The sequence below is a fragment of the Cannabis sativa genome, chromosome 7 (assembly GCF_029168945.1).
Source record: "Cannabis sativa cultivar Pink pepper isolate KNU-18-1 chromosome 7, ASM2916894v1, whole genome shotgun sequence".
NCBI lineage: Eukaryota > Viridiplantae > Streptophyta > Magnoliopsida > Rosales > Cannabaceae > Cannabis > Cannabis sativa.
The window spans coordinates 56,815,166-56,828,950 of NC_083607.1; the positions used below are offsets into that span (position 1 = coordinate 56,815,166).

The 13,785-nt window shown below is 27.7% G+C and overlaps 2 long non-coding RNA genes across 2 annotated transcripts; one reads left to right on the top strand and one right to left on the bottom strand.

The window, feature by feature from the left end:
- Window positions 1-2,299: 2,299 nt before the first annotated feature.
- LOC115697921 (uncharacterized) lies at window positions 2,300-3,078 on the top strand. The gene is made up of 2 exons (XR_004008003.2): window positions 2,300-2,647; window positions 2,745-3,078. It is a non-coding gene; the product is annotated as an uncharacterized LOC115697921 (long non-coding RNA).
- Window positions 3,079-11,186: 8,108 nt separating this feature from the next.
- Window positions 11,187-12,286, bottom strand: LOC133029240 (uncharacterized). Its single transcript, XR_009683389.1, has 2 exons — window positions 12,075-12,286; window positions 11,187-11,305 (listed from the first exon to the last, which is right to left on the bottom strand). It is a non-coding gene; the product is annotated as an uncharacterized LOC133029240 (long non-coding RNA).
- Between the last annotated feature and the right edge of the window lie 1,499 nt (window positions 12,287-13,785).

Consider the following 13,785-nt stretch of genomic DNA (forward strand, 5'->3'; position numbering starts at 1 on the left):
AACACTTGTATGATTAAGTTATAGAGTGTATTGGTACAGTGATTGTTGTTGATTTGAGTACGATACAGTGATACCAACACAGGCATAGGAAAATGCTAAGGTGTGTGGTACATCACTCAGTGTTACTCAGTGATCGGGATAAACCCTACCAACACTCGTACAGTGAGGTACGATGTGTATGTGGTATAGTGGTTGTACCCTGGTATTGAACGTTCATACTCATCTGTTAAGCTCTGTAGATAGGTGTATGGGCGCCTATTTACAGGTCGGAAATTATATGGTATGTTATATGCATTTCTTACTGAGTCTGTTGACTCACAGTTTCTACTTCCATGTGTAGGTAAAGGAAAGGCGAAGGCTGAACAGGAATGAACCTGAGCTCGGGTGAGATTGTACATGTCAAGCGGCGCGACCTGGAGTGTTCGGTCTCGGGACATCTGGGGATTATATTTTCAAAGTCGCTGTGCGACCTGAGAATTATGTATTTTGAAATGTAAAGTTTAAAAAGTAAATTTACAAAGTTTGAAATCGGGATCCCGAGATTTGTAAATATTATATTATATTACAAAGTTTAATATTTAAAGCAAAAGTTTTAATTTGACACGTTTTTCAAGAAATTTCTTTGATTAGCAAAGATTGCACAATAATTGAAAAAGCACTGTAGCGTGCCTTAGCATTAGGGCGTTACATTCCTTATAATCAAACATATAACTCTTGTCATTAGTCATATGAAAAGTACAACCTGAATCTAAAATCCAATCATCTTTAAAAGATGATGCAACAATGTATACTTCACCACTATCAACACTTTCATAACCATCACCATAATTAGCTTGGTTATTTTTATGAAAATTAGGTTTAGAGTTAGAATTTTCTCCCTGTCCTTTATATTTATTTGGTTTGCCTTTGTTTAGAAAATAACAATCTCTCTTGAAATGCCCTGGCTTGCCACAGTTGTAGCATCCCGTAGGATCTGTTGGTTCTTTTGAGTTTGATCTTCCCTTGTTGTGACTCTTTCCTTTGTGGTGATCTCTGCTGTGACTTTTACTTTTGTAGTGTCCATGTTTTCTTTGATTGGGTCTCCCTCTACTGAAGTTTACTTCTCCATTAGAACCTCCATGCTTCTCATTCTTGATCTCCAAGTCTTTTGACTTCAAGGCTGAAATTACTTCTTCTAAAGTAATTTCTGTCCTACCATATTTAATGGCATTCTTCACTTCTTTGTAGGATTCAGGTAATGAGTTTAAGATGATGATGGCTTGGTTCTCATCACTTAAAGCCTCATTTTCACCAGAATTAGCCAATTCAATATGTAACCTTAGAAATTCATCTAGGTTTTCATCAAGAGTCTTGCTAGTGCTCATCTTGAAACCAAAGATCCTTTCTTTAAGAAAGATCTTGTTGATTAAAGATTTCTTTTGAAACTGATCTTCAAGCTTTTTCCATATTTTTGCTGGTGTATCTTCTTTATCAACTAACCTGATAATAGCATCAGACAAGTTAAAAATGATTAAACCGATGCTTCAAGAAGTTCTTCTTGTGTAGATTTAGAAGTATTTTCTGGCCATTCTATAGGTTCACTAAGAACCCTAAGTAATTTGTTATGAGCAAGAAGAGCTCTAATCTTCTTCCTCCAAATCCTATAGTCCCCCGATCCATCAAACTTGTCAACATCTACTCTAATATTACTCATGTTTAATTGTTATAACAAGATAATAAAAGTAAGAATGTAACAAGACAAAGTTTAGGTTAGAGTTTTCCTTTTCTTGATAATTTCAGATTTTGCTTCTTCAATGTTTTGATGATCTTGCTTGTTTCTTGATGTTGTTTCCTGGTGTTGTTTAATCTTCTTGCTTCCCCGAGCTCTGATACCACTGTAGGAAATGAGCTGGCATTCCGAAACTGCCCCCTACACCAACACCCAACAGTCATAAAGCAAGGGCATAATGGTACTTTTCTCTTTGTGCGGATCCAAAGAGAATATTCTCTCTTAAAAACCGAATATGCCTTTAATATCAGATTTGCTTTTTTCAAAAAAACCTACTGCATTTATTTTTAATATAAATGCATTCTTTTCTTTTATTGAAACCCTAGCAAACCATTTATTCTTTTATTCAAAACATAGCAGCCAGCCCAACACACTCCAACAGCAGCCTCTCTTCTTCTTCTCTCCTTCTTCCTTTGATCTCTGGAAACCCTAGCAGCCGAACCTCCACACCAGCCGAACCTCTTCTTCTTCCTTCCTTCTCTCTTGCTGGAAAAACACAGCAGCTCGTCAATGGCAAAAAAAAAAAAAAAAAAAAAAAGCTGCTGCGTTTTTTTTTTTCTTTTCTCCTTTTCTTCAAGCTACTGCTGTAGCTTTCATGGCAGCCCCTTGTTCCCCTTCAAACCTGCAACACACATACAAAAAACACAACCCGAAAACAGTAACAACAAAGATCTAAAAATGATCTTTGTTAGTTACAAGAGATAGAAACCGAAACACCACAGAAAAATAAATGAAGAACACTAAAAGATTGATTTCGGAGTTCCTCTTGAAATCAAGAGTACATCTCCGTCAAGCTTCCCTCAAAGACGCTTGATTCTTCACTATCAAAGTCCAAACCGATTACAAGGATGAGAGATTCCTAGCCACAAAGTTCAGTAGGTAATCTCTATTCTTTCTCTCTTTTCTTCACTTTATTTTTCTGATTTACATAACAATATCTCTCACTAACTCTCTCTCTTTTTCTCTTGTTTCTGAGGTGGGTTACAAAGCAAAACAAGGGCTGCCTTGTGATTTTTTCTCTCTGCTGGGCCGAAATGGTTCTCTTGCTCAAAGTGGAAGGTTGAACCACTTATTTATAATGTTGTTGTTGTTGTGTTTGTTTCTGATCTGAGAAAGTTTGTTGTAATCTGTTGAGATATTTTCCCTTGAATAGCTGAAAGTTGTTAGAGTCTTGAGATATTTATTTGCTTCCTTTTATTGTTAAGAAATAAAAGACTTAAGCCTAGGAAAACAGAACCGACAACTCTATGAGTTATAATGGTCTGTTGAGGCTTTATAAAGAGGTCTAAATTATTTTCCTTGTAACTTTATTTATGGGACAATAGTATGGGAATTTATCCAACAAATATCACTTGAAAATAGATTTTATTATTCAAATGTATGGCTTGCATTTTGCAATATGATTGTAAATTTGTTTTGGACTATGTATACTATTTCTTCATATACTAATGTAATTTCTGTAGTATTGGTATTGTTTGTATTGGTCTGCATTACTTGAAAGAGTTCAATTGTTTCCTAATAGCTACTTTCTTCTTTGTATTATTGGTGACGAACTTCAATTTCTATTTTTCGAATAAATGTCAAACTCTAATAGGATTACTCCTAATTTTTATTTACTTTATTGATTATCCATTTGTATAATGACATTACATATTTATACTAGTTAGGTAATAGTAACAATTTATTAATTAGTCCCTATATCATTTTAGAGAAATGCTAAAAGGCACGAGTAGTACCTAGCACCCTTCTATGTGTCAGTATCTGTATTGGTCCAACTAAGTATCGGGACCCATATAATTTAACAAAATAGCTTTTAGGGAGTATCGCTATCCAATCGCAACGTGACATGTCGAGAAGGTGCTAGGCACAACTGATGCCTAATAGCAATGTTCATCATTTTATGTAACAGTGTAGAGATCATAGGAATCATAATTAAAATGTGATTAGGGTGCAATTTAGACAGAACAGTGATAGTATCTGATAGAACATGAAATTTTTTGAATAACATGATATTTTTATTCAATAAAATAATTGTCTATATAATAGTATAAATAGCTAGGTAGATCGAATACAATAAACTATATATGCTAATTTGATTTTAAACACAATAAATTCCATCACTCCTTAAAATTAAGAATATACAATATATTAAGAAAGTAAACAATTAATTAGTTTCCTTTTCCATCCAAAAAAAAAATAATTGGTTTCCCTAAAGTATGTTACTGAGTAAATATACAATATGTTTGTATATTTCTACAATAGGTAAGTAACTAGTATTAAACTAATCAAACAACTAATATACAGCTAAAATACACTTTAAAGATATATATTACAAATTGTTAATTTTTATTTAAAAAAAAAATAAAACATTAAAACTAATCGTTAAACTAAATATATTCTGTTTCATAATGATAATTAATTTTTTTTTATCACATGCATGCTTATAAATTTAAATTTTTGAAAAATTAAATAAACTAACAGATATATAAAATTAAAAAAAAATTATAACATAAATTTTGATATTTTTGTAATTCTAATAAATAGTATTATACCATTCTTATGGTTATAATTATAATATTAACAATTTACTTTTCCCACATGATCGATGCATGCATGATGAGATTAACCATATCATCTCCATAATTAAATCTATATGTTAGGTTGATCATCAATTTTGAAATTTATATATTAAAGATTTCTCTAATCACTTTATATCATCTATATTTAGTATATATATATATACACAATTAATTGTTTCCCAAACTAATTAAATTCCTAAAACTCCTCCTAATCAACAAACATATTATCCTAAAATTACAAAAAAGTGTATATTAAAAAAATCATATCATATAGGGATTTTTTCTATTTTAGGTTAATATTACTTTAAATAAACATTTATACTACTAAAAGTAAAAATAAACATTTATATTATTTATTAATTTCAAATATACTATTTTTAAAGTTTGTTATTTACAAAAATACGGTAGAAAAACTCCCCCAAATGCGCAAGGAGAAGTGTGACACACATGTGGCTATGTGGCGCGAGTGAGACTCACACGCGAGTGAGGGACAAAGCCTTCAGAGTTGCCTGACGCTCACAAACTGTAGCGTCAGAACGCAGCAGTGGTTGCCACGTGGCAAATTCGGATAAAGTGAATTTCAACTGTAGGGCTTCTTTTCTCAGTGCAAAACAACTAAATAACATCACAAAAACAACTAGAAAACAACTTAACCATAACATATAAATCAATTTAAGTTTATCATATTATGCAAACAAAAATAAATTTATAAGACAAAAACTTCAAAAAATACAATACTGAAATAACTTAATAACAACGAATAAACAACACGATAACAATTATATTTTAATATAAAAATTAATTGAGCATCAACGCTTACGTTAACTTAAAAAATAAAATAAAAAAAACATATATATATACATTTATTTCTTTTAGTTGGTCAATATAAAATAATATTTTATTGGTCAAACAAAAATATAATTTGATATTATTTTTAATATTGTTTGACAACCTAAAAGAAACGTAAGAACAACATAAAATTAATTTTAATAAAACAAAAATAACTACAAATCACTTATACAAACACAACTAAAAAAATATCAAAAATAAACTAAAATATACAGCAAAATAACTTAAAACTAACTACAAAACAACTGGACAACCTCTCAAAATATGTCTGAAAAACTAAATATATACTCATATTTATTTTCTCTTTTAGACAACTCAATTACAATTGAGAAACAACTAGACAACAACACTACTTTAATATGTAAATTAACTAAATATCAATTTCAATAAATCAAAAACAACGACAAATTACTTATACAACACCATGATACAACAAAAAAATATAAAAAAATAAATTAAAATATACATCAAAATAATTGCACAACAACTGAAAATAACCTACAAAACAACTAAATAACTACTCAAAAATATATCTAAAAAACTAAATATATACTCATTTTGTTTATCTTTTTTGGACTACTCAAGTATAATTAAAAAACAACTAGACAACAACACTGTTTTAATATGTAAATTAGCTAAATATCAATATATTTTGTTGACAACCTAAAAGAAACGTAAGAACAACATAAAATTTATCTCAATAAAAAAAAATAACTACAAATCACTTATACCATGACAAATAAACACATACTCAATTTGATCTTTGTTGAACAACTAAATCTCTATGTACAAATAATGAATAATAACCTGAATTTAATATGGAATTTAAATAATTAAGCATCAACACGTTGTGTCAACTCAAAAAAAACTAAAATAATACGCAAATAATTTAGAAAAAAAAATAATTTAAAATAACTATAATGGAGATTCTTTGTGTCTTAGATTAAGTGACAAGTAATTTTTCTATTTTTTTTTTCAAGTGGGGGTGGGAGCTGAAAGGTGAGTACTATTGAATTAGCTTAATAAATTTTTTAATGCGTGTGGATGCAAATAAATTTTATGTAATATTTCAAATACAATCAGTTGGACCCAAATCATTTTTAGCATATAAATTTATATTTTTAAAACTATAGATAAAAATAATAATATAAAAAAAATCAACTATAGAATACTAAAATAGGATAGGACCTCCACTTCTATATGATTTTTATGGTGCTTAGCCATTTGAGATTCAACCTTCTCACCAAAAAAAAATATTTTCAGAAATAAGAAGGCTTCCTTCTTCAATTACAGTTAGCTTTGAAGGTTAAAAGAAATTTTTTACCCATAACAAGAACAATTTTGGGATTTTTTTTAGCCTTTTTGAAAAAAAAAAATATAAAAAAAGGGGAAGATGAACTAGAACTAGTTACAACTATAGGTTGTAAACAATGTATGTGAAATTGGTATATATTAACTATATAAAGTGATTTTTAAAAAAAAAAATAAAAAAGGAGAAGAAAAAGTTGATATGACGTGCTTGTAAAGAGTAATTATATTGAGAGAAAGAATGTACATAGAAAATAAACAAAAAAACAAAAAGTGGGGAGAGAGAGATAGACAAAAATTTTGATGTAAGTCCAAATCGTAAAAATGTAATTAATGAAAAGTTAAAAAGTAATGATGTAAATAATGAACTGTACAAAAGAAAAAAATACCAAACACAAATAAAAATGTAAAATACTTTACACTTTAGTCATGAGTTGTAAATTTTCCTATCATATATTCTCCAACAATATTGTAACAAAACTACTTAAATACATATATCACTAATTTTGGCAAAAATTGAAGAAATAAAATAAAAAGGAAATTTTAATTAATTAATATCATCTCTTCAAACTGTATATAAGACTGTGTTGGTAGATAACATATTTTCATAAAACTAAAAGAAAAAGAGATAAAATAATTAATAAGAAGAATGGCCAAAGTTCAAATTGTTTCTGTTGTTCTTCTTGTGGGGATTCTCATTTCTTCCTTTGGTTGGTCTCAATATATACATATTTTTTATATTGTTCCTTTTGCATTATTGAAATTATATTTTTCATTAATTATTATTAGTAGTCATACTTTATATTTTGTTTTTGTAGGCTTCAATGGTACTCTAGGACAAGATTCTCCTATGCTCCTTGCATGTTGCAAGAGCACAAAGCGTCCAGATTTATGTCCTCATTCTGACTCAAATCCCACTAAATGCGATGCCGAGTGTAAAAAGGGACCTTGTAGAGGAGGTATATGTAAAAATGAAGGTGGTCCTGTTTGTCACTGTTTCTGTTAATTCGATCTATTATATTATAATATCAGTTAAATTTTATTATTAATAATAATTATTATTAATAATAAATTTATTAATCGCTTGTTTTAAATATACATAAATGAATAAAGTATATAAATTTCTATCTTATGAGGAGTCCAATAGCACGCTATTTTTATTTGAAGTGTATTATTATTTATTTTTATTATTATTTCATTTTTATGTATTAAAGTAATTTTTTTTTTTTACGGAAATTCATGTAACAACTCACATAGTAAATAATAGAGCAATCTAGCTACATTACAATCAATATTTACTCGAGTAACTTAAATTGTAAATTTTTTTAACAAAAAATGTTAAAAAATTATATATATGGTAACTATTATTATGTAAAGTGAGATAATTTATATAGAGTATTATTATTAATAATAATTTTATTAATCACTTGTTTTAAAAGTAAATAAATGAATAAAGTACATTAATTCCTATCTTATGATCGAAGAGTCCAATAGCACACTATTTTTATTTGAAGTGTATTATTATTTATTATTATTATTTTATTTTTATATATTAAAGTAATTTTTTTTATGTTTTACGAAAATTCATATAGCAACTCACAGATAAATTAATGGAGAAATCTACATCACAATTAAAATCTATATTGCAATCGACATAAAAATTACCAAAATTGAAATTTTTTTTTAAAAAGTTATGAAAAAAATAATATATATATATATATGGTAATTATTATTATGTAAAGTGAGATAATTTATATAGAGTAATAATATACTTAAAATAACGAAATAAATTATTTAATTAATCATAATTAATTAAATTGAGACCTCGTAAAAAAAAGATAAAAAAATTGGTGCTAAATGCACTTAATCATTATTATTAATTTTATAATTAATGATAAAATAATTAAATTTTATATTTTAATATTGTTAATATAATATTTTTTTTAGTAATATGAGTAATTATATTACTAAATTTTTATTATTTTTACTTAGAAAAATAAAATTAATATTGTAAAAAAATTTATTATAAAAAAACATTATATATTTAAAATTATTCACACTATAATCAAAATGGATGTATCTCACCTGTAGTGGCCACTATATTTAAAATTACTATCATTCACTTATCTTACTTTTATATATAATCAATATAATATATATTAATAATAAATAAAATTAAATTTTTTTCTTTCAATAATATTTTCAAATCCTATGTTGTATATTGGGTTTTCAAATCTTGAAGATATTTTTTTTTTTCTTAAATGTAACCATAGTACAGAATAAATAATTTGTATATATTAATAATAAATAAAACTAAAAATTCTTAGTGGTATAGTTTAAAATTTTCTTTTTTCAATAATATTTTTAAATTCTTAGTTTGAATTTTGGTTACTTACCATCAGTAGCTGGTTCTCATTTGCTTGCTAAAATTATATGTTAAAACTCTATATGCCTAATTCTTTACAGCATTGGGGTTAAAGTTAAAGAATATGGTCTTAAGAAGAATGACCAAATTAGTTCAAGTTGTTTCTGTTGTTCTTCTCGTGCGGATTCTTATTTGTTCTTTTGGTTGGTCTCAATATATACATATTTTTTTATATATTGTTCATTTTGCATTATTGAAATTATATTTGTCATTATTATTAGTACTCATACTATATATTTTGTTTTTGTAGGCTTCAATGGTACATCTAGGAGAAGATTCTCTCCTTAGATGTTGCAAGAGCACATATCGTCTAAATTTATGTACTTATCTAAACTCAAATTTCATTAAATGCAACGACGAGTGTAGAAAGCACCATTGTAGAGGAGGTGGATGGTTTTATGAAAATGGTCATGTTTGTCTATGTTCCTGTTAATCAACATAAATTTCTTCTCTTAACAATTACTTGGTCAAATGTCAATTTATAGTAGTAGTAATAATAGTATTTTTCTTAATAGACTATGCCTTTCATTTCGAGTCTCCCAAATCACTAGTCAAATTTTGATTGATTTAGAGGTCTACTAGGCTATCGACTTGTGATACACTCAGACAAACACTTAGACCAATTTAATTGGAGAATTATATAGTGTTGTCAATTTAATATCATTGCTTACCATTCAAAAAAAAAAAAAATCATTGCTTATATTGTGAGGAATGTTAATACATATATTAATTTCTTGCTATTATATTGTGCGTTACATTATTACATTTATTTCTAGTTTATGTAAGATAGTATAATAGAATTTTGATATATAAGGACAAAAAGGAATTATGAATAATAATGGTTTTTTTTGGAGTAGGCCAACATTTAGCATGAGTTTGATTTGGAATAATAAAAAAAAATAGAAGAATCAAAATCACAATCACACTTTGAATAGAAAATAAAAATAATAGCATTTGAAATGCCCTTTTTTATTATTGGAATAGTTATTCTCCAAAAGCTTATTTCGTTTTCTAAAAAAAATTGAACCCAAGTGTGAGGAAATTTGAAAACAATCAGAGTGAAATGAAAATGAGAAAAAAAAAATGAGACTCATTTTCATACTTAGAGATTTTATAGAAATCATGGTGTCCTGTTGCGATTGTGACACATGGCATGGTAAAACAAGGAGACGCCTCTGTCATGAGACACACCTGTACAGACTTTGAAAGATTTCGATGATATGGGACCTTGGGAAAGTTGTTGAATTTGTGTGCCTTTGTATTAGTCTAAGTAGTCACTTGTAATACTTTTAAAGTTCAATTAGTTAACTAACTGTTAACTGTCAGTTAGTGTTAGGTACTTAGAAGTATGTGAGCTATAAATATCTCTAACTCTCATTCATTAAAACTTTAGCTCATAATTTCAAACTTTACAAGTTCAATAAAAGATTAGACAGATTCATTACAGTTTGTTCTCTTTTAGTTCTCGAATTATTGTTCTTAGTTTCTATGCATGAATTCTTTGGTTTCGTGGAAATGAAGTGGACCAACTAGCATTGATCTCAAACAAAAGTAAAAATAATAATTAGTGACTAAATGTATTTTTAGTCACAACACTTGTTGTGACTAAAACTAAATTAGTAACAACTTGTAACTAAGTAATATGTTTTAGTCACAAGTAACATTTTGTTGTGACTAAAAGTCACATTTAGTCACAAAAAATTATGTTGTGACTATAAAATTGTCATTAAAAGTAGCAGTTTTTTGTAGTGTAGATATATCGAATACAACAAACTATATATGCTAATTTGATTTTAAACACTATAAATTCTATCACTCCTTAAAATTAAGGGTATACAATATAGTAAGAAAGTAAATGATATATTTCTTTTTCTATTAAAAAAAATAATTATTGGTTACCCTAAAGTAGATGTTACTGAACAAATATAGACAGAAAAGTAAATAAAATTGAAACAATTTAGGAAAAAAAACAGAATAAAAACTTATGATTAGGATTGGAATTTGGAAGAAATAAAGAGTTGTGATTGTCTCTCATATAGCAGCATGAAGATTGTTGAATAATATGATATTTTTATTCAATAAAATAATTGTCTATATTAATAACATTAATTTGATTTTAAACACAATATCACTCCTTAAAATCAAGGTTATACAATATATATTAAGAAAGTAAAGGATGATACTGAATAAATATACAATATGCTTATATAAGGAAATAGAATTAAGGGATTTTTTCTATAATAAACTGAAAATGAAAAAAATTTACATTTATGACCTACATAGAGAAAATAAACAAAAATAGAAACTAAAAGTTGTTATTTACAAAAATACCTGCCAAAAAAAAAACAGAGGGGATCCTCCTTCTTCGTGACCCAGCTGTAGAACCCCAACAACCATTTTCAACCATTTTCATTCCAAAACTAGGAAAATCATATCTAAAAAAATGTAGATCTCAAAAAAAAACTACTCAGATCCCGAAAATCCAAATACAAAAAGGGATAAAAAATTATCCAACCTCCATTGTTGTACAAAAAAAAAAAACTCAAAAACAACATTCAGTCAAAAGCCCAACGTGTTCAGAGGAGAAGAATGAAGCTTCTAAAGACATAAATAAATAACATAAAAGAAATACAACTAAAAAACTACAGCAATAGATGAACAGGGACCGTGACATCATAATCAACCATACAACAACCAGAAAACAACAAAGAAAAAACTACAGCAATAGATGAATATAAAAACAACTAAAAAAAAACTCAATAACAACACAAAAATAACATCAATAAAAATACATAAAAGAAATACAACAACCAAAGAAATACATAAAAACTCCATAGATGAATACAAACAATTGTATCAGTTCAAGACGATACATTTTTTCTAGGAACAGGGACCGTGACATCATAATCAACCATACAACAACCAGAAAACAACAAAGAAAAAACTACAGCAACAGATGAATATAAAAACAACTAAAAAAAAAACTCAATAACAACACAAAAATAACATCAATAAAAATACATAAAAGAAATACAAAAAGAATGACAGAATACATTAGATTTTTTTTTTTTCCTTTTCGGCACAATGAAGCTTCTAAAGACATAAATAAATTAAAAGGATTCATATATAAATAGACTGCTACTACCTTTGATGGAGAAGAGGATTCAGTTTTTTTTTGGAGGCTAGTACCCATTTGCATTTGGGATTTTGACGAAGGAGGTGGTTTGTGGGGGTGAACCGAATTTGAGAGATATAGAGTAAGCTCCATAGCTCCGTGGAAAGAGAGGTGTTTTTGTGACTAAGGTGGAGTTGGATTTTGGTTTTTTTAGATGGTGAGCTCTGGAGAACAGAGGAAAGAGAAACAGAGAAAAAAAAAAAAAAAAGAGAAGAAGAGGTTGAAGATGATAGGAAATAGAAGCAGAGAAAAAAAAAATCCAAAAAAAAAGGAAAAAGGCAGTTATGAAAGAGGTGGCGTGTACCTTGGTGTAAAGCATGACATATGCATGCTAAAAGGTAAAAATGTAATTATGAAACTTTTAAAAACTAAAATTGAAAAATTTAAAAGGTAAAAATGTTTAAAAAACCGAGTAATGCCAGAAAAGTAAAAAAGTGTTGAAAAGGGGCACCAGGTGTAAAAATCTCTAGAATTAAACTAATTTAACAACTGGTTTTCAAATTATTTTTTTTTATCGCATGCTTATAAATTCATACTTTTGAACGAAAAATAACTAAATAGACATATAAAATTGAAAAAAAAAAAATTATAACACAAATTTGATATTTTTGTAATTATAATACATAATGTTATAGCATTATTATGGTTATCATTATAATATTAACAATTTACTTTTCTCACGTGATCAATGCATGCATGATCAGATTAACCATATCATCTCCATAATTAAATCCATATGTTACGGTGATCATATTTTCATAAAACTAAAAGAAAAAGAGAGAGAAAATAATTAATAAGAAGAATGGCTAAAGTTCAAATTGTTTCTATTGTTCTTGTGGGGATTCTCATTTCTTCTTTTGGTTGGTCTTAGTATATACATATTTTTTATATTGTTCCTTTTGCATTATTGAAATTATATTTGTCATTAATTATTATTAGTACTCATACTATATATTTTGTTTTTGTAGGCTTCAATGGTACTCTAGGACAAGATTCTCCTATGCTCCTTGCATGTTGCAAGAGCACAAAGCGTCCAGATTTATGTCCTCATTCAGACTCAGATCCCACTAAATGCGACGCCGAGTGTAAAAAGGGGCCTTGTAGAGGAGGTATATGTAAAAAGGGGCCTTAGTGGTATAGTTTCAAATTTTCTTTTTTCAATAATATTTTTAAATTCTTAGTTTGAATTTTGGTTACTTACCATCAGTAGCTGGTTCTCATTTGCTTGCTAAAATTATATGTTAAAACTCTATATGCCTAATTCTTTACAGTATTGGGGTTAAAGTTAAAGAATATGGTCTTAAGAAGAATGGTCAAATTAGTTCAAGTTGTTTCTGTTCTTCTTCTTGTGGGGATTCTCATTAGTTCCTTTGGTTGGTGTCATTATATACATATTTTTTATATATTGTTTCTTTTGCATTATTGAAATTATATTTGTCATTATTATTAGTACTCATACTATATATTTTCTTTTTATAGGCTTCAATGGTACATCTAGGAGAAGATTCTCTCTTTAGATGTTGCAAGAGCACATATCGTCTAGTTTTATGTCCTTATCCAAACTCAAATTTCACTAAATGCAACGACGAGTGTAAAAAGCACCATTGTAGAGGAGGTGGATGTTTTCATGAAAATGGTCCTGTTTGTCTATGTTCATGTTAATCAACACAAATGTCAAATT